The following is a 23,810-nucleotide window of genomic DNA, read 5'->3' on the forward strand; positions in this document are numbered from 1 at the left end:
ACGGTACTAACTTTTATTTACATGGAACTAGTGGTCATCCTCCTCATACGTTGGATGCCTTACCATATGGGGAAATGTTACGTACATATAGATTATGTGGAAGACCTGATATTTTTCAGCAAGAAATGAATACTTTAGTGGAATCTTTCTTGAGGAGGGGATATAACAAAGATATTTTAAACAGATGTTTTGATAAATTAGTTAAAAGAGTTAAGCTTTTTGATGGTGTAAATAGTTACTTTCCCTGCAAAAATGTGGCTCAATATAATGGTAATAATAACTGTAAGGAAAATATGTATTTTGTAACATGGTTGTTTTACTTCTCAATTTCTTGATATAGTAAAACAATTTTGGTCTTTACTTTCTTGTAAAAATGTTGAACAGTGGCTGAATGTTAATTTACAATTTTCCTATCGGAGAGGTAGAAATATAAAAAAAAATTTTTGGTTAAAAGTAAATTTATTTTGCCTCCACCTTCATTATATAAAGAACCATGCCAAGTTGGCACTTTCCCTTGTGGAAATTGCAAAGGTTGCAAATATATCATATCATGTTTTCCATTTATTAATGATGTTAAGTTTACTCCTGTTAAGCAGTTTTGTTGTAAGTCAGTAGGGGTTATTTATGCTCTATGTTGTCCATGTAATATGTATTACATAGGAGAAACAAAAGGGCCTTCAAACTGAGATTGTTAGAGCATATAAGGGACATTAAGAATGGTAATATTGAAAGCCCTGTAGCTTTGCATTTTTTAGAATGTCATAATAAAAATAGTGAAGGTTTAAAAGCCACTATTTTAGAACAAGTTAAGCCAATAATGTATTGTCAGCAGGATGTTAAAACTGTGTTACTGCAGCTTATTTTAAAGTATAAAACTATGTCTCCTTGTGGGCTCAATGCTGAGTTCAATTGAATTAATTGCTTAATTGTTTAATTGAGTTACTAGTTTGTTATAAAATGTGGATGCTTGTATACAATTTTATTCTCCTTGGAGCTTTGGCCGAGACGTCAAGAGATTTTATTAAAGAACTTTTTGGATACTGTGGTCGTTGTTTGCTACTTGCTGCTTGCTACTTGGTGCCTTTTCGTTGTTTTTGATGTCTTCTGATCCACAGTACCATCTTCCAAGGATTTTTAGAGAGACCAGAGAAGGAAATCAGATGTCTCTGGACAATTTTCTTCTGAATCCAGTTAATTCCTCTGAGAGAGGTGATAGAGGTGTCTAATTCTCAGAGAGTACCTACTGAAAATAATGTTATTTGGGAAAAGTGGGAAGAAGAAAGAATCTCCCAATCCCTTTTCCAGTGTTGGAAGGAAGATTCCTTTGTCTGTTAATGCGGAAAACAAGCTTTTGTTTGAGGAATTGGAGAAACTAATGTGGAAAGAAACTGCTGTACATTATAATATATGTGGTCTTCAGAAATACATAGAGACAGATACAACACCCAGGGCTCTCAGAGTTTTTAAAGACTCCTCTACTCCATTTGACCTTTCTTTGGACTCTGATTGTGTTTTTCACAAGAGGTGGGTCAATGCTGCACATGTCTGTGTTACTGAATGGTTACATATACTTATTGAACGTGATTTACTTAAACAAAAAGAATTGTGTAATAACATCAAAAAAATGTATACAGATTTATCCAGTACTGTTTCTGTGGCTATATTTGATGAGTTTCTATCTCAAACTAATCAGAAACTCAAGGAATATGAAGCTACTTTAGTTGAGCGTAAAAAAGGCAAACTTTTCCGTGATGTGCGTGACTATGAAGCCTATCGGGCTTTTTTCAGCACAACACACGCGAAAAAATCGTAAACAAGTTAGGTTTCAGTCCGGTAGACAGATGAATGTTTCTCATGTGTCTTCAGCATCGATATACATCTTACGAAGACGGAGAATATGAAATGGAGTTTCCAGTATTACCAGCGGCCCAACAAAGGGAGAACTTTCGCCACCTCTTTTCATCATCAACAGGGACAGAAACGGACATGGGACCAATCTTCCTTTCCAGGTGGACAACGTTATGGACATGGGGATACAAGAGGGTAGAAAATGAACATAATAATTTAAGGTATTGTAATACTGCAGATTATGTTATTAATTTATCTGGTTATGATTTTAACTGTGTTGAAATGTCTTTACTTAATAGGGTTTGAAATTTATCCCCACAGTTATTAATCCCTTCATGAACTTAAAAAGATATGTATGTGTTTGGCAGGAAGTTACATTTGAAACATTTCTTTAGTAACTGTTCTTTAAATTCTGCTGATACATTTGATGATAGTAGTTCTGGTGATAGTTATTTTTCTTGTTTTTCAGATGAAGCTATTAATGCATATTGCCAGCTAGACACGACTAAGATACCTACCACTAGTAATTTTACTCCTGGCTATTTAAATAATGACATATGTCAGTTTGTTAGTTTAGTTAATTTTTTTACTGAACTCAATTATGAAAAATTTATGAGTAATAAAACTAATGTTGATTATAACAATGAGTGGCAAGCTTTAGTTAGGCTCAGTAAAAGAACTGACATAATTTTCAAACCTTCTGATAAAGGTAATAAGCTTGTTGTTTTGAATTCTGCTGATTACTTTTCTATGTGTATGGAACATTTAAATGACAGTAACACTTATAAAGTTATATCTGTAGATGTTTATTTCAAATCAGTTCAGGAATATTTAGATTTGTTAAATAAAAGGGTTAGGCTAGGTTATTTTAGTTCCACTGATGTTAAAAAGAAATTTCATATAGAAGGTTCAAAAATGGCTCTTTTTTATTGCCTACCCAAAATACATAAAATCTGTCTAGGTTCCGGGAGGCCTATTGTTTCTGGTTCTTTGTATTTTTGCATAATTTGGGTATTTTTCTACATCAATTTCTAGCTCCTTTGTATACAAATTGCCATCATATATTTGTGATGTTTTGATTTTCTGAATAAGATGAAAGGGGTGAAAATAAATGCTAGGATGACGTGGTTTACTATTGATGTTAAAAGCCTCTATACCAACATTAAACACCCTTTTGGCATTGAGGCTGTTAGATACTTTTTGGGTGATAATCCGGTCACAGCATTTATTATAGAGTTACTTCATTTTTGTTTGACTCACATTTTTTTGAGTTTAATGAGATTTTGTATCATCAGTTTACAGCCATGGGGGCTTCTTTTGCCCCCATGTATGCTAATTTATTTATGGGTTTATTTGAACTAGAAACAATATACAAGCATAGATTTTTTCAGACCCATGTAATATCTTATTATAGGTTTGTGGATGACCTAATATTCTTGGTGGATGCTGATGAAAGTGACATTAAAGCATTTGTTAAAGATATTAATCATAACAGATTTTCTATGAGTTTTGATGGTCTAAAAATGGGACTTGTCCCATTTTTGGATGCTATTCTCGATATTTCTAATGGTACTAAAATTATTACTTTGATCAATAGAAAATTTGACGGTACTAACTTTTATTTACATGGAACTAGTGGTCATCCTCATGCCTTACCATATGGGGAAATGTTACGCATATAGATTATGTGGAAGACCTGATATTTTTCAGCAAGAAATGAATACTTTGGTGGAATATTTCTTGAGGAGGGGATATAACAAAGATATTTTAAACAGATGTTTTGATAAATTAGTTAAAAGAGTTAAGCTTTTTGATGGTGTAAATAGTTACTTTCCCTGCAAAAATGTGGCTCAATATAATGGTAATAATAACTGTAAGGAAAATATGTATTTTGTAACCACTTATGGTTGCTTTACTTCTCAATTTCTTGATATAGTAAAACAATTTTGGTCTTTTTTACTTTCTTGCAAAAATGTTGAACAGTGGCTGAATGTTAATTTACAATTTTCCTATCGGAGAGGTAGAAATATAAAAAATTTTTTGGTTAAAAGTAAATTTATTTTGCCTCCACCTTCATTATATAAAGAACCATGCCAAGTTGGCACTTTCCCTTGTGGAAATTGCAAAGGTTGCAAATATATCATATCATGTTTTCCATTTATTAATTATGTTAAGTTTACTCCTGTTAAGCAGTTTTGTTGTAAGTCAGTAGGGGTTATTTATGCTCTATGTTGTCCATGTAATATGTATTACATAGGAGAAACAAAAAGGGCCTTCAAACTGAGATTGTTAGAGCATATAAGGGACATTAAGAATGGTAATATTGAAAGCCCTGTAGCTTTGCATTTTAGAATGTCATAACAAAATAGTGAAGGTTTAAAAGCCACTATTTTAGAACAAGTTAAGCCAATAATGTATTGTCAGCAGGATGTTAAAACTGTGTTACTGCAAAAGAAGCTCTGCTTATTTTAAAGTATAAAACTATGTCTCCTTGTGGGCTCAATGCTGAGTTCAATTGGAGAGTGTTGCTTAATTAATTGCTTAATTGTTTAATTGAGTTACTAGTTTGTTATAAAATGTGGATGCTTGTATACAATTTTATTCTCCTTGAAGGCTTTGGCGTCAGAGATTTTATTAAAGAACTTTTTGGATACTGTGGTCGTTGTTTGCTACTTGCTGCTTGCTACTTGGTGCCTTTTCGTTGTTTTTGACTTCTCATTATGATCCTGGTATCAGCCTTGGTTGCTCACCCTTATTACATCCCATCCTCTCCCTCTGGACAAGGTGAGCAGACAATTCTTGTCATTTCTCTGCCCCCTTTCATTTGCACTCAGGATTATAGCTGAACCCAGATCATTTGGACATTTGGATCATTTGGCTTTATACATCTGCATCATACAGCTGGTACATAATTCAGGACTATATTTGCTTTTGGATGGCTGCCCATGGTTTTGGATAACTTTTCAGATGTTGTGGTTGAGATATCCTGGGTATGGAGATTGGTGAGGCAGATGATAATCTTTATAGGAAATGCACCCCCACACCTAGGTCACCTGAAGAGTAGAAGTCAGTCCTGAGCCATTTGTCATTTGTTGCTGTGGTAACATTTCATAAAATGATTGTCCGCTAGTGTTAGGAATTATTATAGGAAGAGGCATGTTTTTAAATCTATACCTAAAACTTGTTTCTCTGTCACTGTTTTCTCAAACAAACAAAAAATAGAGGCAGTTCTCTACTTCCCTTTCTTCTAATTCTGAGGAATATGATTGTAAATTAATTGACTTAGTTAGAACAGATTTTGTCCCCGTAAGTTTTCATACAGCTGATGATGATGATGATGATAACAGCAATGATGCCAAAGAATTTTGTCATCTTCTTCTACTTGTGAAGATGTGTGGTTTGGAGAACCCTTAATTTCATGGATAACCACTTTAATTGGTCAATTAAAAAGATTTCCTGCTCAGAAAAAGGCATGCTTATTTTATTTAGCTCCTTTTCAACCCCTTACTACCTCTGGCTGTTATCTTTCACTTCCATATCTGATGAATAGCTATGCCTTGACCTATGTACCACAGCCTATGACATGAGTCCAAGGAGCAATTGTTTCCTTGCAGCATGTCTTGTAGTCTATATGTATAGGCAATAGTGTAAGCCCCCCAATAGGGCATTTTGAAATCTTGCCCTAGTACTATGTTCTCTGTTACAGTGAGGCTTGCCATGTAGTGTCTTGCACGGTTTACTGTGAGAATATCAAAGTACAGCACAAAATCCATTCACATCTTTGACTAAGATGTGCAACATGCAGCATATTAATTAGGACAGAAGTGCATGTAGCGAAAAATTCGTATTTACACTTTCAACATTCTGTGTTGCATGTCACTACTGCATATCACGTAATGTAATGTTTTTGCAAGACCCCTGCACCTCTCATGTGGGGGGCTGCGCCCCCCTACAAATAATATATTCCAACTCTGAAATCGCACTACAGTGGGGAAAAGGGTAATTTCCTGATCCCCACTGTACAGCGATCAGCAGTTATAACTCCGATGATATATGTGTGAATGCACAGTGGCATTCACTAAACTGCACATTCACAATAGTGCAGGCTGGCAAAAATGGGAATCAACCAACTGTGGTTCGACGTTTATGTTTTCGTCAAACATGTACTCGTAATTTTCAAAGTAAACCATCTTGCACTTGTGTTATATTCTTTGCCATTTTGTGAACTACCAGCTAATTATTATCATGTCTTGCTCTTGTGTTATGTTCTTTTGTCACGGTGAACCTCCTTGCTGGACATTATCATGTCTTGCCCTTGCATTATGTTGCCTGTCATGGTGACCTCCCCAGCTGGACATTATTGTGTGTTGACCTTGTGTTATGGCCCCTGTCATGATGAACTCACCCAGCTGAACATTAAATTGTCATGCTCTTGTGCTGTGTTACTTCACCCAATCTACTGTTTCCTATCTGTCAGTTTTGTTGTTATGTACTGTGCATGCTCAGTGCAGTGCATAGGTACATTATCAGTTGTCTTGTCTTCTCTCACTGTACTTGTACTCATTGGAAAGTCTTCTCTATAAAATTTGTTATCATGACTTACTTGGCTTAACAGTGTCTCCCACCATATAGTGACCATGTTTTTTTTATAGTGAGACAGTAGGTCTCATAATACCTGATGTGGCACACTTGGTATAGTGGTTAAAGTATGCACCTCTCATGCACAACGAATAAGGTTCAGTCCTGACCTCTAGTCAATGCCTGCATTAAATTTGCATGTTCTTCTTGTGTCTGTTTAGGGACCCCCCCCCAAAAAAAAACATGGTGGGTGTTTTCACCACAGACTCACCCAAACTGAAAGGAGTCAGGGGCAGCAGCACAGACTTAAGTGGTGCCTATAGGGGAAAATTGTATAGACAACCACCTTAGGTATACACTGTGGTGCATAGCATCCTATAAACAGGAGAACACAAAGTATATGCCATGTGAGAGCAACTCATTCGATGGTGTAAAAATTGGTGATTTGGTCACATTGACTAATGCTGCCAAAAATGGACATGGGGTATTTGCCATTAGTAAGTGGTTTATTTTTAATTACACCAAGGATCCATGCTAATGGTGTGAGGGGTTTGTGTGCCTCTATTGGCCAGTGAATACCCATCATAAAGCCCAGTAAACCTGAATCAATAAGATACTAGCTGGTTTCTATTTGCCTAGCTTGGGTTACCTAGGACAGCTCTACTGAGTGAAAGCTAGATGTTAAACCAATCAACCTGACAAACATGAACTATGGATTATTACAATCAATAAGGAGAGTGACACTGACTCAAGAAATATGGCAATAGTAGCTTTGACACCCCAATCCCATGTAGAAAATTGGAAAACGGGGGTTGATAATAATGAGGTAATTTAGCATAACTGGCTTGGAATTGCTGTCATAATGCATTGCACTGTTACACCCAGGCAGCACTACTCTGCTCACCCCTACCTATTGCTGGTTTAATAGGAAATATGCCCAATATGCTTATGTACAGAGAGTGCAAAGTCATGAATGTTACCACTTTGTGAAAGTTATAATTTTGTGAGCACATTCCTGTTGCCTGAAAATGTAGATCGCTTACTGTCCATAACTTGGAAATGTGCATGGGGCTACCTTTTTGCTCTAAGTGAAGACTGTAACATGGCAAGGGCCTTTTAAGAAGCGAGTTTTAGCAGGGTTCCTGCCTTTTATAAGTCTTTCCCTTATAGAAGATTGCTGCACACTGTCAGCTTGTCAGGATGAGTGGTGCAACTGGCATCACTGACTTTGGTAGGCAGTGCAGGCATTGCTATAGCATCCTGCAGATATGCCACCTTCACCCGCTTCGCAGGGAGGACGGATCAATATTTTACAGTAAAAGCTGTATATACATTTTGCATTTTTTTTCTTTTGGCTCTGTTAGTTTCCTTGCCTTCGGATGATGTAGTCATATTGAGCTGAATAGTTTCTGCCTTATTTTATAGTGACTAAGGACATAGCCTTCAACAGAAAGGCCTATCTAAGAAAATCTGAAAGACTGTCTATGTGGCAAAGTATGTATGCATCCTATGTCCATGCCTGCAGTGTGCAGCTGAGATTTTATTGGTAATAAATAAGTACTTTACTGTGTGCATTTATAATCTTTCATTTTTTGTCTCTTTCTTGTATAAGTCCAGCCATTCCACAGGATGTGGGTCATCAGAGGTCACTGGGCCTACCTTTCAGCAGAAGGAAGAAGGTCACCCTCCTTAAGGTGACCTGAAGGGCTTTCTTGTAGTCTCCATTACCAATTCTCAGAGGTTTCCTTCTCAGAGTGGCCTGAAGGAGCTCCCCTTAGTCAGTCAGCATTATTTATTAATTAATTAATTTATTTATTTTACATTTGTTTACCGGAAATGTCCAACTGGGCAAGAAACCCCTTTGCAGCAGAGGCCCCGGGAGAAACAGTCCATTACAATATGCCTATACAAACGTACGGCAGTTGTTATACACTAGACAATTAAGTAGAGATAGGAGAATAATGTTAATTTGCATATAGTACAAAGAAAGTTGCATAATAGAACACAAAAATAAAGCATAACATACTAACTTAAAGACAGGACTGTGTGCAGTATTAAATGACAGACAGAGTGTTATTACAGTAAAACATAATAATTGTTATTGTTCAAACAAAATAAGAAAATACATTAATGACCCAATAGAGAGTAGCTCTTGTTGAGTCAGGTAGTAATTCTTAGGTTAATAAAAAGGGGGGAGGGGTATATAGAAAGTAGAGAAAAAAATTTAGAGTGGATATGGGGATGAGGGTAGGGTGTCATGTTAAAGATTGGAAAGGGTAAGTATTGACAGTCGGTGCTGAAGGTCAACCAGGTTCAGTGCAGGAATATAGCCAGTTGCTTGCAAGATGTTCCCTAAGAAGTAGTTTGAAATTGGATGGATTAGGGGTGCTTTGAATGTGTTTGGGAATGGAGTTCCATTTTTTCTATATCTGATTAGAGAAGAGAATTCCCAAATGTATTGTTAGCCTTAATGACTTTTAAAAGCAGTTTATTTGAAGATCTAAGTATTCTAGAGTTGTATTCCTGAAACAGATTTTTTTGAGTGTAGGGCAGTTATTGGACTGATGAACTATGGCGTGGGCAATGGTTAGTTGGTTCAGGGATAGTGGATTTGCTACTTCAATCCAGTTTAGTTCTCGAAGGGTAGAGCAGTGGTAAAATCTGTAGGTATGACTAGTGGCAAATTTTGCAGTTTTATTGTAGCATGACTCTAATTTGTTTATATCAGATTTATGTAGGTTAGAGAAAATTGGAGAGGTGTATAGAAGGGTGGAGAGGAGGAGGGTTTAGGAAATGGAGTGCAATTGTGTAATTGAACAGGTAAGATTTAGATTTTTATAGTGCTACAAGATTAGTATGAACCTTTTTATGGCTAGTGCTATGTGTTTATCAAATTTGAGGGAATTATCAATTGTTACACAAGGAGTTTGGTGTGTTCAACTGGTATGATTTTGTTTTGCTGGTGGAGAATATAGTGAAAGGATGAAAGGATCTGTGGTTTTGTTATTGGTGAAGAGCATTAATTTTGTTTTGCTAGGCGTGAGTACCCGTTGTTGGTTTGAGAGGTAGTTTTCTATATCTATCAAGGATTTTTAGGTCTTTTCTAGGAGTTCCAGTAGAGATGGGGATGAGCAAATAATGGAAGAATCATTCACATTTTGTGCAATGGTGTCTTGCTAGGTGGCTGTACAAAGTTTATTTGTAAAGATGGTGAAAAGGAGAGGACCAAGGATTGAGCCTTGTGGTACTCCAAATGAGACAGGTAATAGAGTTCATAGTTCATTTTACCACTTGACTAATTGTTGTTGATCAGTTAAGTAGTTATGAAACTAAGATAGTCAAATGGGAGAGGTTAAGGGATGTTAGTTCCTCAAGTAATATACGGTGTGATACCATATCAAATGCTTTTGACATGTTGAGGAAGATGGAAGATACATGGTGTTTTTTGCTTCTGAGTTTATAAACAGTATTGGTGAAGATTATTAAAGCAACTGAGGTGCTGCGTTTGGGTATTGGAGAGTAGATTATTGGTTTCTAAGTAGTTGAGGAACTATGTATATATGCATTTTTCGAGAATTTGTGCCAGTAATGAGAGTATTGCAATTGGTCTATAATTTGAAAACTCAGTAGAGGGACCGCCTTTGTGTAGGGGAATTATATGAAAGGTTTTCCAAAACTTGGGGATTTATTGCTCTGATATGGACCTATTGATAAGGAGAGAGATGGGATATGATATGGATTCAGCTGCCAGTTGGAGATATTCATTTGGAAGTTGGTCAATGGCTAGGGAAGTGGGTTTTAGTTTTGGTAGCAGTGTTTTGATGTTACTGGTTTGAATAGGTCTGATAGTGAAGGATCTGGGACTGGGTTCACAGTTTATTGGTATTGCCAGGGATGTGTTGTTGTCACTTTTTACTAGGGAAATTATTGAATTTAAGAAGTGAGAGTTAAATTGTGATGCTATACTTTCATTGCTATTTGTGGTGGTCAGAGATGGTGTAGTGTTCTGACCAGGACTGAGGAGCTGATTTAAGGCTGCCCATAATTTTTGGGGTTTATTATGGTGAATCTGTTGAGATGAGGTGTAATGAGCTTTTTTGTCATTGTTAATCTGTTTTTTAGCATGGTTTCTAAGTTGTCAATATGATTCATAGGAGGTTTGGTTTTTGGTCTCTTGGTATTGAGACCAGGCTTTATCCCTGCATTTGAGGAAGTTGATGCTGTCCTTAGTTAGCCATGGGAGGTGTCTTGTTTTGACCCTGATTTTTATAAGGGGTACTAGAGAGTTTAGGATATTTCAGAAGGTAGCATTGAAGTATTCCATTGCAGAGTTCATGTGGAGGTGTTTTAACAGGGTCCAGTCGCATTATTTAAGAAGTGAATTGAAGGCTTGGGGGGAGAAGTTTTTTTGCGTTATGAACATAATTAAATCTGATGTTTTTGTAAGGTTTAATTTGCTTCCTAAGTAGGTATGTGGGGTGATGGATGGTCATTGAGACTGTCTGGGAGACATCCAGTGAGGTTGCCAGGGGAGGGCCTATTTGTCATTGTCCAGTCAAGGATCAATTGCTTTTTATTATGCCTATCAATTCTGGTTGGGGCAAGTATTAGTTGTGAGAATCCATAAAGGTTAATAAAGCAGGTAGGGTTTTCAGAGGAGCAGGAGGTCCAGTCTAAATTAAAGTATCCTGTTATGATAGCTTTTTTGATTAAAGGTGGAGGCAGACCAACTGAGAAGTTTCTCAATAGTTGAGGAGTTGTTGCCTGGGGAGGGGGGTGTAGGTGGCAATAATTATAATGTGTTTATTGGAATTAAGGTAGAGATGTGTAATTAGTGTTTCAGAGTTAAAGTGGTCTGGTGGTCTGATGACAAGGCAGTCCAATTTAAGAGTGTCCTTCTATGCTATGGCAATGCCACCACAACATTTATGGGTTCTATCTAGTCTATTTAAATTATAGCCCTAGGTAATGATTTCAGTGTCTTTTATGTGGGGCTTGAGCCATGTTTTGGTCATAACTAAAATGTCTGTCTTGCATGGGGTGAGGGTGGAGTGAAAGTCATGTATTTGTTTAGGATGTTTCTTAGGTTCATATTTAATAATAGTAGGTCAGATTTGTTGTGTGTTTTGTTGGTGATGATGAGAAGATCTGTGTTGGGCAGTGAAATGGGTAGGTTTATTGGAGGTCCTAGATTGGAATGTATGTCTCCACATAGTTTAAGGTGGTTGGCTTTTATCAGAAATAAATACATCATTTTGGATAGTAGTTTGGTAAATTTATAGTAAATGTGATGCTTTGTATTTAAAACATTAGGTCCAGTGGCTGGTCATCTCTGAGATCCATTGGCAGCTGGACTGTCTCATTGGGAACATGGAGCACCTCCTGAAGCAGCTAACAGTGTAACATGACTAGCTGGCCCTAACCACTGCCTGCCCATAACATCAGCCACAAAGTTCCTGATGTCTAATTGGAGTCCCCTCTGCACTTGTCAGACAGGCCTTATCTCCTCCACCTTATCCCCCATCATGGTATTCCCCTTCCTTAAGTGTCACTTTCCAGTCCTTTCCCTCACAGGCTGTTCTGTGTCTGTATGAGTGCATCTTTCAAGTGCTGTCCCCACTATTTGCATCCATTCTACAGCTGTCTGTCTCTGGCTACATTTTATGTTTGTTTGTTTGTTTAGCCCTGTTATTTCCCTACTGTCCCTTTCCTTCCCACAGAAGCTCTTTGTTACCTTTCTACCCTTCTTCTTAAAAAATATCAGTGAATACATACATACACACATACATAACATACATAATAAATAAAGTGGACCCCTATCCAAAAAATCCCTTTCCTTTCCTTTTCCCCATCTATTTTCCTTAAAAATAGCTTTGTGTGTGTTCCAATGCTTGCTCTACTCCCCTATTCCCTATGATGAATTGAGGTGACACTTTCCTGTGCTGGCCCTCTCAGGCCTGCTGGTAGTGTCCATCTTGCAGCTAGAGGGTGCTTTGCTGCACATGTGAGCATTTATAGCCTCAAGCAAACTTCCTTACTTTTTTCTGTCAAGTTAATCGTGACCACCTGTACCACAACCACTTCACTGCAGTTCAGCAACATGATTGCTGCCAGCAACACAGCCACTCTAAATGACTATTCAGCCCTTTTCCCAAAACACTGATTCTGCGCTGGCCCTACTGCATAGCTGAGCAGCACTGGATCACATCTCACTATAACATCTTTGATATTTAGTACCGTGCTGCACATTGCCCAGGGAGAAAATCTCCAGTTACAAAATATGCACTTTTATACACCAGAGAAAAATGTAGAGCCTAAAGTTATAACAGAAGCATAGCTGGTTTAAACAGTGCACTGTACAATGAACCAGCACCCTACCCTCTCTGCTCTTCGAGTGAAAAACAAACAAATCAAAACACCACAAAAAGCACTTCATTGTTTTAAGCTGATCGCAAATATCACCTTATTACAGTTAGTTCTACATGCCACTTGCATCTCTCTCTTCCATTAAAGTGAAAACAAAATGATGTTCCTTCTACTAGCACACCAACCAGGTGGCCAGATGTGAGGCACAGCTCTCTCCATCCTGACCAAGCCATTCAGGTCCCATTTCTGTGCCCCTCCCCCAACCTTTTTTCAACATATTTTAATTAAAAAAAGTCTTCTTTTTAAACTGTACCAAACTATTTGCTACAAATGTAGCAAATAGTTGCTACAGTTTATACCCTGTCTGCACAGAGTGCTACAGTGCTCAGATTTTGGTTACAAATGAAAATGTAGCAAAGTAATGTAGCAACCAGCTGCTGCAGTTTAGACTATGCATGGAGCACTGCAGCTCTCAGGATTGACCACAAATGCAATACCGTCTCTCCCTGTGCTAGCTACTCTACTGAGTTATAATATGGAAATAACAATAACTGAGGCAGCTATACTAGAGAAAATGTGCAATCAGTAAAATATAGAATCGTTACATATTAATACAAGATAAATTGGCATACACAATGAGGTTTAAAATGCAATCTACAATTTTACATTTATTGGTAGGAGAATTACAAAAGAGGAGGTGTGGAAGATAAGAGTTGAGGTAGATACAGAAAATAGTGAGTTTGTATTGCTGGAGGGAAAATATGGAGGTGAATAGAGACCACAGTAGTGACAGTAAGGGCAAAGGAGTAGAAGACAGTAGGCGGTTTACAATGAGAATTTACTTTGTTGATTTGTATGTAGAGGGAATGTAGGTGTATAAGGGCAGAGGCAGTCTAGCCTCGGGAGGTGCAAGAGCAGAGCCAAGTGTTTTTAAAATGTTGTTTTAGCAAGTTTTTTTAATATGAATATGTTGATTTTTTTGTCTCATGTTGATAGGGATAACATTTCAGAACAAAGTAAATTATCATTGTAAACCTCTCATTTTCTCATTGTAAACCTCCTACTGTCTTCTACTCCTTTGCCCTTACTAGTCACCACTCCCACAAGAGGGGACAACATACTAGACCTGATCATTACCAACATGGGGACTCTATGCTCCACACCAGAAGTATATCCCTCATTGGTAAGATCAGACCATAAATTAATCTCACTGGATGCCCACATCCCGACCCCACCCCCAGCCCAGAAGACCACAGTGAAAAACTTCTCAAAAGCGAACTTCTCACTTCTCAAAACTGAAGTGGAATCCTTCAAGGCCCCAGGGCCAGTGGAAACTACGGCCCAAACTGCAGAATCCTATATAAATGCATTCTACGGACATCTCCAGGAATGCATGGATCATGCTATCCCAAACAAAACCAAGACCCAATCATCCAAAGGCAGGCGTCCAGTCTGGTGGACCCCTGCCATAAATAAACTGTACAACAGAAGGAGGAAGCTACTACATGATAGAGCAAAATCCCTAATAGGGAAGGCATCTCTGATCAGTACTAGCAAAAAATTACGATCCTCATAAAATCCTCCAAGGCCAGCTTCGAGAGAAAAATTGCACAGGACACCAAAGACAATCATAAGGCTTTTTCAGTTATGTTAGAAACCTGGGATGCAACTCCCAGACTTGTTCTGAGTTGATTCTAAACGACAAAAAATACACTGAACCCACAGACATCGCCAATATCCTGGCAGACAGGTTCAGTGCAAACTTCTCCACCCCTCCCCCAAAAGAGCAAGTATCTATCCCAGCAGAGGGCTGCCTCCCAAACATCTCTGATGCTCAGGTGAAGGCTGCCCTCTCCAAAGCAAAAACACTGCTTCCATGGGACCAGATGGCGTCCCAGGTTGTGTCCTACATGAACTCCAAGAGGAACTAATCCCTCAAATAAAACAGCTATACAATCTCAGCCTCACTACAGGATATGTGCCCACAGAATGGCGTGACAGCAACAGTGGTCCCACTCCACAAAGGTGGAGCCTCTACGGACCCTGGAAACTATTGCCCCATAAGCCTGACTAGCTTAGTCTGCAAGGCTATGGAGAGGATCATCATGAAGCTCATAAACAAAGACATTGGGGACCTACAGACACTAGATCCTACCCAGTTCGGCTTTGTCAAGGGCAGATCCTGCCTTTTGAACCTGGTTGACTTCTTCGAAACTGTCACCAAAGCCATAGATGAAGGGAAGGTAGTCCACACAGCCTATCTGGACCTTGCAAAGGCATTTGACACAATACCCCACTCGGGCATCATAGATAAGCTATCCAGCTTAAATATAAACCCCTAGTCATTGAAAAACTCATCAACTTAAATGTAAACCCATGCATTACAAGATGGGTTGCAAACTGGCTGAGTGACAGAACCCACAGGGTCAGAGTTGCTGGCGCCATGTCAGACTCAAAGCCTGTCACAAGTGGTGTCCCACAGGGCTCAGTCCTGGGCCCACTCTTGTTTGGCATCTACTTTGACAAAGTTTGCAGATGACTGCAAACTGGGCCAGTAGTTGAAAACACATCCAACACAGATATCCTTCAGAAGGGTCTCACAGAAACGGATAACTGGTGCCAGAGCCATGGCCTAAAGTTAAATGCCAAGAAATGCATAGTCATACCCCTCGGGAAAAATAAGGTTATCCTAGCTACCATATAGGTGGCAATCCCTGAACACAGAAGAAGTTATTAGGGACCTGGGAACCCAGGTTGACAGTAACCTTTCATTCGACACTCATATTGCTAAATTAGTTAGGAAGACCTTCTACATTGCCCACCTTATCATGAAGGGATTCACATCTAGATCAAGGGAAGTCATAGTCTCCTATACTCATCACTCATCAGACCAATGATTGAGTACAATGCCCCATCGGAATGTATCTGACCCGACACTTGCAGCAGCTGGAGAGGCCACAAAAGTTCCTCACCAAAAGGATAAAGTGTCTCAAAATCTGTCTCTTATGCCCCGACTAAAAGAACTCCAGTTATATTCAGTTGCTTACCGCTTGCTCAGAGGTGACCTATGCCTGACATACAAGGCCATGTCAAACCCAGATTTGATGAACATGCTTCATCTCAAAAATCTAGATCCTCAGAGCCACAAAGGCGGGAGACTTAAACCTCACTCGGGTTATTTTATTAATAGGCTGGAGGGGAGGGAGATTCATCACACCCAAACTCCTCCTATGCTGAAAAAAAAATTATGTTATGTGAGGCAGAGCGCTGCGCTGGCCTTGTTCAAGAGAGGAATCTGACCAATGGATGAGAGAGAGCATATACACCCCAGGGGTTACCTCAGTGTCACTGCTCGACAGAGGCACAGCAAAATAATGGGCATAGTTTCTCCAAACTAAAGGGCTAGGCCACAAAACTATGGGCTAGGCTTATAAATGCCCTCGGGCAGATAGCCTAGTATGAACCTATGAACCTATGAACCTATGTCACAAGATGGGTCACAAACTGGCTCAAAGACAGAACCCACAGAGTGAGAGTTGCTGGAGCCATGTCAGACTCGAAACCAGTCACAAGTGGCATCCCACAAGGTTCTGTCCTGGGACCACTCTTGTTCGGTATATACTTTTCCGAGGTACAGGCAAACGTGGGAGGACTATGGCTCACCAAGTTCGCAGACGACTGCAAACTGGGCGCCATAATCAACTCTCCAGCTGACACAAACATCCTTCAAAAAGGTCTCACAGAGACAGATAACTGGTGCCAGCGCCATGGTCTAAAGCTAAATGCCAAAAAATGTATAGTCATACCCTTTGGCAAAAATAATGTGCCCACAAATTACCACATAGGCAGAAACCCATTAAGTACAGAGAAAGTTATTAGGGACCTGGGGACCCAAGTTGATAGCAATCTCTCCTTTGAAAACACATTGCCAAAGTGGTTAGAAAGACCTTCTACATAGCCCACCTCATCACGAAGGGTTTCACATCTAGATCAAGAGAGGTAATCGTGCCCCTTTATAAATCCCTCATCAGGCCCATCATAGAATACAATGCCCCTTTTGGGATGTACCTTACCCGACACCTGCAGCAATTAGAAAGACCCCAAAAGTATCTCACCAAGAGGATCAAGGGTCTCAAACAGATGCCATATGCTGCTCGGTTAAAAAAACTCCAGCTCCACTCAGTTGCATACTGCCTACTTGGAGGCGATCTATGCCTGACATACAAAGCTATGTCAAATCCAGAATTAATGGACATGCTCCACCTCAGTAAATCTAAATCCCTTAGAGCCACACGCTCGAGGGACTTGAACCTCAGCACAGAAATAAATAGAACTTGCTGGAGGGACAGGTTCATAACCCAGAGACTCCCTTCGCTCTGGAATAGAATTCCAGTTCATGTGAGGCAGAGCACCTCACTGAATCTCTTCAAGAAGAATCTCGATAGGTGGATGGGGGATCATAGGTTTGTCCCAGGGATTACTCCCGTGTCACTATTAGACAGAGGCACAGTAAACTAAACCTTAAAGGGCACAGTATACTCAAATCAAGGGGTGGCGTAAGCCATACAGAATCGGGCTAGGCTTATAATTGCCTCAGGGCAGATAGCCTAGTATGAACCTATGAACTTATGAACCTATGGAAACATAATTTGAGTACAAGGACAGACAAATAGACTTGTCCATGGAGTGGAATGATCATGCAAGGGTCTAAGGTTCCACTAAGGCTTGGAATGTAGGCTAGTTTTATGTTTTGTAGATTGTATAATGAACAATCACTAGCTGGGTCACAGAGAAATAGTGTGGAAGTTCTAGCCAGTCTAATTGATGTCCTTCTTTATCACTGTTGCAGTATCCAAAACAGAATGGATCTCCTGCTTAGGACAGCCTGATGTTTGGCCAGTATACAAAAGTCTAAAAATCTTGTATACATTTTACATTATATTTATGCTCCAAGTACAGAACGCAAGGCATAAAAGGGATATACAGACACAATTACCCAGAGCTTCTTTGCTACCAGTTCAAGTGCCATTATTGCTATATGGTCTGAACACCTAGTTGCTGTACTGACTACTTAACCACCAGATAACTGCCCCATTGTTATTTATTTATTTTTTTGTTACTTTTCTTGGTCTTGTATTTTATTTTGCGACCTAGAGTTCATGTCATATAAGAAGGGAAAATGTAAGTGTGGGAGGCAGAGTCCCCATAAGGATCATCATGAACAGTATCTTTTTTGTTTGGATGCTTCCCATGACTATACCTCTTGTAATATCTGTAAGACATTTGTGCTTAAGACACTCAGAAGCCATTTGTTTTCCTGGCCATTAATCTTGGAAACCAGCAGCTTGAACAGTTCACCCAGGGTACCATGGCAGAATACTTTAACCTCAAGATACTCCTGCTGGGTAAGAAGAAGGGCAAGAAGTCTTGAATGGATTCTTTAGCTTTCCATCCTCCACTGAATGTCCCTCTAGAACTGGGTAATAGTTCTGTAGGTCATTTGGCATCTAAGTTGGATTCCTCTGCCATGACCCCCTTGGAGGCCTGCATGGATCCATCTTTTTGCATGTCATCTGAGGCTTTGCAGGCATCTGCTCCAGATGTTGAGGGAGTATTGTGGTTATCTCAGAGGGTCCTACAGGGATTCTGCCGATATTGGTCAGTGAGGAGGTTCTGGGTTCTCTTACTGAAAATTGCCAAGGGTTGGAACCTCTGGTATTTGTTAGGGCTGATATCCCTTCCAAGAAAAGACAAAACTAAAGAATGTTTTGGCCTGTCCTAAGGATCTTCAAAGGGAATGGCAAGACTTTACTCAGGGCTTGTTTTCTGCCTTGTTAGCCCTAAAGCCTCCTCAATGGGTTTTGGTACCTGCTCCTTCTTGAAATTCTACCCCTTCTAAATGGCATAGGGAACCATATTCCTTGGATGAGGATTCAGTGTCTGATGAGGGGTCTTTGAATTATTCTTCACAGATGCCTTCACCTTTGGATTATGGTTCTGATGTTAGCCCTGAGTCTCTTTTTGAGGAGTTGTCCACTGGGGAGACAATTGCTACAATGATGAAATACTTTAAGTGGGATTCTTCTCAAGTGTCCAGTATTCAGAAAAGATATGAGTTGCTTCACGTGGATACTCCTAAACCATTGTCAGTACCTCCTTGTTGGCTGCCTTGTTAGATACTTTCATTGCTGCTTACAAGACTCCTGATTCTCAGCATCCTCCTCCTAAGAAACTTGATAGGTTCTATAAGCTGACTGAGGATTGTTATTTTTTATTTAAATGTCCTTCTGCTGATCCTGTTGTGATGTCAGTCTTTTCTGACAAACATTCTAACCTTTTGCCCTCTTCCAAACTTTTGCCTACTGGTAAGGATAGTAGGGCAATGGAGACGATTGGTAAGAACATTTATACTGCTCCTACTTTGGCCTTTCAGGCTATTAATTACCAGACCCTCATGACTAGGTATGCTCTGGCTTTGATTGCTTGGGCTTGTCAGTTTATTTCTGACCTCCCTGATTCTGAAGAGAAATCATCTGTCTTATCTATTTTAGGTTCTGCTTTTCAAGTGGCTTGCCACTCTGTTAAGTGTAGATATGATGCTGCTGATGCCTCTTATAGGGCTGTGGCTTCTGGGTATATCATGAAGTATCATTCTTGATTTCATCTCCAGTCTCTGCTTGAGGACATTAAGGCCTAGTTGTTTGGGGGTCTATATCACTTAGTCGAAGTGCCGTAACTTCGACTGACATATGTTCAAACACATATGTCCGAAGTTATGGAACTTTGACTAGCTATAAAAAATAAAAACACAACGAACAAATATCAGAATTGTTGTATGCAGGGGGGCAATCCCCCCTGCACCCCCCACACCCCCGCTACTTAAATATACCAACTCCGAGATCGCACCACATTGAAGTGAATGGAAACCTCCACTTATGGAGATTTCCATTCACATGCTCGATTATTTACAAATTCCAACATATGGTCTCAACCATATGTCGTTCGAAATTTTAAATGTTGACTACATGATAGGAACCCATTGCTTGGATAATCTTTTTGAGACTGCTGCTGCTGACATGTTTAAGTCTCTTCAAGAGAAAGGCAAAGTCTTGTAGGACCTTAAACATATTTTCTTTGCTCCTATCTCTAAGTTCCAGAGGAATTATCCTTCTAGATCTGGTTTTGTTTGCAGGCAGCAATGCCTGGCCTCCAAGGGTAGGACAGGTGGTAGGCAGACCTTCTCTGCTAAGGCTTCTTCGATTTTTGTTGCCCAGAACCCTCCTTTATCTGATAAGCCTGCTTCTCTTTAACAATTCAACCCCTTCTTTTAGACCTGGTTCCTTTGATCCTTTGGCTTTCCCTTTGTCTTTCAAATTGGAATGTCATCACTTCAGACTCATGGGATCTTTCTATCATCTATCATGGTATGGAAGTTTCTCCCTCTTTTTTCAGGGAGTCCTCAACATCCTCTAGAGCAACTTCTTCATGTCCTGGTGGTTCTAGGGACCCTGGTGAACAAAGGAACTTTCCCAAGTGGGAATTTTTTTTAATTCTTGGATGTTCCTGGTTATTCAAAAGGAGTGCACTTGAAAATGTATTCTGGATCTCTCCTGGCACAACATCTTTCTCAAAGTCCCTTCTTTTTGAATGCTTACTCTTCAAACCCTGTTCCCTTTTTTATTACCCCAGACATTTATGGTGTCTTTGGATCTGAAAATTGCTTACCTTCATATCCCTATTCACCTTCTTTTCAGGATGTTTTTACATTTCTCTGTCTTCCTGTCATTTTCAGTTCTCTGATTTGCCCTTTGGCCTCTCTATCGCCCCAAGGGTATTCACAAAATGCCTAGTTCCTGTGATTGATTAATGCAGGCTCCAAGGCATTCAGATGTTTCCTTATCTAGATGGCCTGTTGCTTCAGGTGCATTCTTTCAGTCACCTGTTACAAGATCTGAAGTTCGTCTCTTTTGTTTAACGTCTGTGGTTCACTATCAGCTTCCAAAAGTTCATCATGACTCCCTCTCAAGATCATGTGTATCTAGGATACAGGATTCAGACAGTGCCAATGTTGCCCTCTCTTCCACCTCCAAAGGTTTTGACATTGACATCCTTCTTTCTGTCTCTTCTTCCTCTGACTGCCATGCCAGCCAGGGAGTTTCTTCAGGCCCCTGGGTTTCATAGCCTATTCTATTCCAATTCTTCCTCTTGCCAGACTGCATATGTGGAAGCTTCAAAGGTAGCTCACATCAGTTTAGCTGCAGCATTGCCTTCCCTGTCTAAAGAAGGAATTTGAGTGGTATTCAACAGTTTGCTCTCAACCCAGGCAGGCCCTTTCAGCCTCCAGTCCCTTCTCAAGAACTGTTTATTGATGCCTCAGACATAGGGTGGGGGGCTTCTTTTGGTAACCTGAAAGTTCAGGGTTTCTGGCATCCCCATCAGAAATCAGACCATATCAACATCAAAGAGATGAAAGTTCTGATTCTGACCATTCAAGCTCTTCACCCCATGTTCTCTCAAAGCCCCTTAAAGGTGTACACAGACAACACTACAGTGATGTTTATGTCAACAAGCAGGGAGACACAAAATCTTATCTCCTCTGCAGGGTGGCTCTTCAGGCTTAGGAGGTGGGTCTCAGTTATCAGTTAATTCTTCAGGCAATATGCATTCCTTCAGAGCACAATCTAATGGCAGACTATCTGAGCAGGTCCAAAACACAGGCTCACGAATGGATGCTTCACAGAGATGTGTTTCTGGATATTGCTCATCAGTGGGGTATTCCTCAGGTAGATCTTTTTTCCTCCCCTCTAAGCAGGCAGCTTCTTCTCTTCTATTCCAGAGAGTCATGCCATCTGGCTTGAACGATGGACACCCTTTCTTTTCCTTGGAAGGGGATGTTTCTTTATGCTTTCCCTGCTCTTCCTTTACTACCAACAGTCCTGCAGAAAATTCAGCTGGACTCCCCAAAAATCTTGCTAGAGACTCCCTTTTGGCCAATATAGCACTGGTCCCCCTCTTAATATATCTGGCCAGGGGCAATAACCACAATTTACCTCACCAGTTGGATCTTCTCACACAGGACAAGGGGTCTTTCATCCATCCTCTCTTGTCTACTCCTCAATTGACACTGTAGGTGGTAGAGTTTTGATCCCTTTCAGACACCTATATTCTGAAGACATGTTCAAGGTTTTACAGGAAACAAGGAAACCCCCAACCAGAAAATCTTATGTGTCCAAATGGAAAATATTTTCTGCCTGGTGCCATGCTTGTAACCAAGATGCTTTTTCAGTGGGGGTCCATCTGGTCCTCTCTTATTTGTGTGGGTTGCTCCAGTCTGGCCTGGCCTATTCTCCTGTGAAGGCCCATTTGTCAGCCATTTCTGCTTGGCTGGCCTTGAATCCTCCTTTGACTTCTTGTTTTGTGGTCAAACATTTTCTTAAAGGTATCCTGTATATTTGGCCTCCAAGTAAACCTATTCCTCCACCTTGGGACCTTAATTTTGTGTTGCACAAAATTGACTCAGGCTCCTTTTGAGCCTGCAGATTCTACTTCTTTGCAACATTTCACCTGAAAGGCTGTTTTGTTGCTGGCTCTTACTTCTGCTTGGAGGTTTTCTGAGCTCCAGACACTTATGGCCATTCCTCCTTTTTTGTTTTTTCACAAGAACAGGGTGTCTCTTCATACTAATGCTTCCTTTCTGCTCAAGGTGGTAAATGAGTTGTCGTTGAATCAGTTGATTAACTCCTTTCATTTTTCCCTTCTCCTCAGTCTGCGAGAGGGTCCTGCATAACTTCGATTTGCACAGACAGCTCAGGTACTATTTGGATAAAACTAAGGTCATTTGTAAATCTTATGAGATGTTTGTTTCCTTTCATCCCAGAACACTGGGTTTGGCTGTATCTAAGCAAACCATCTCCTCCTGAATATCTAAGGCCATTTTCTTTTGTTATTCTTTACATAACAAATATCTCTGTCTACTTCTGTTAGGGCTCATTCTACTAGGGCTGTTGCCTCTTCTGGTGCCTTCTACAAGGGGTTAGACAACAATTCCATCCCTGAAGCTGCTACTTGGTCTTCAGTGCATACCTTTACTAAGCATTATATGTTGGCTATGGTTTCTAGGGCCAGAACAGGCTTTGCTGAAACCATTTTATGTGGGTTTGTTTAGGGCTGTTCTCAGCCTTCCACCTCCCATTCTGTTTCTTGAGCTTTTTTACTCTCCCCTCTGTTTTGGATACTACAGCAGTGATATAGAAGGATATAGTACAGTTGTGTAAAATCTTACAATAACAGTAAATGTATTTTTCTTCACTGTTGCAGTATTCACACCCTTCCTCCAACTCCCTCTTGTTTGTTCTGGTTTTTGTTTTACATTCCCTTTCTTGATGAAGGTTCCTATTTTTCTTCTGCATTTTTTCCTTCTGGCTGTACATGAACACCTTTGTCCTGTGGAGACTATTATCTGCTCTGGCAATTCAGTTCTGGGGCGTTGCATCTGTACATCACTTTTATGCCCTATGTTTTGTACAGGGAGCATACAGTAAATGTGATGTATGGTGCATACAAGATCTTTAGGCTTTTGTAATGATGTGAGGTATTGACATCTGTGCCAGGGATAATAGGGCAGTGCATGCATAACATATGACAGCAACGTTAGCTGGAGTTTTGTAAATAATTTTGTGTCATTTGGCTATCACACTGGCTTGTACAGATGCTTGTGTTAAAAATGTATCAACAATGTTATTATAACTGATTAAATGTATATGTTTAAATAGAGAAGTCTGGAAGGGAGGAGAGGAGGTTTTTGAAGCTGTTCTATGGTTTTCAAATGCTGCAACAGATCTTAGCAAAGCTGTGAGTGTGTATTGTACCAGATTCAGGTGATCAAATGTGATGTCATTCTATAACCAGCACTGAGAGGATATAACTCTCACAGCAATTTGCTTTGTTTTCTTTGGAACCTGATATAAAGATCTATGACAGTTATCACAGTCAATTAGCTGAGTTGTTAGTTCAGTCGG

This window comes from Protopterus annectens, chromosome 13.part0 (assembly GCF_019279795.1).
Source record: "Protopterus annectens isolate FY-2018-M chromosome 13.part0, PAN1.0, whole genome shotgun sequence".
NCBI lineage: Eukaryota > Metazoa > Chordata > Ceratodontiformes > Protopteridae > Protopterus > Protopterus annectens.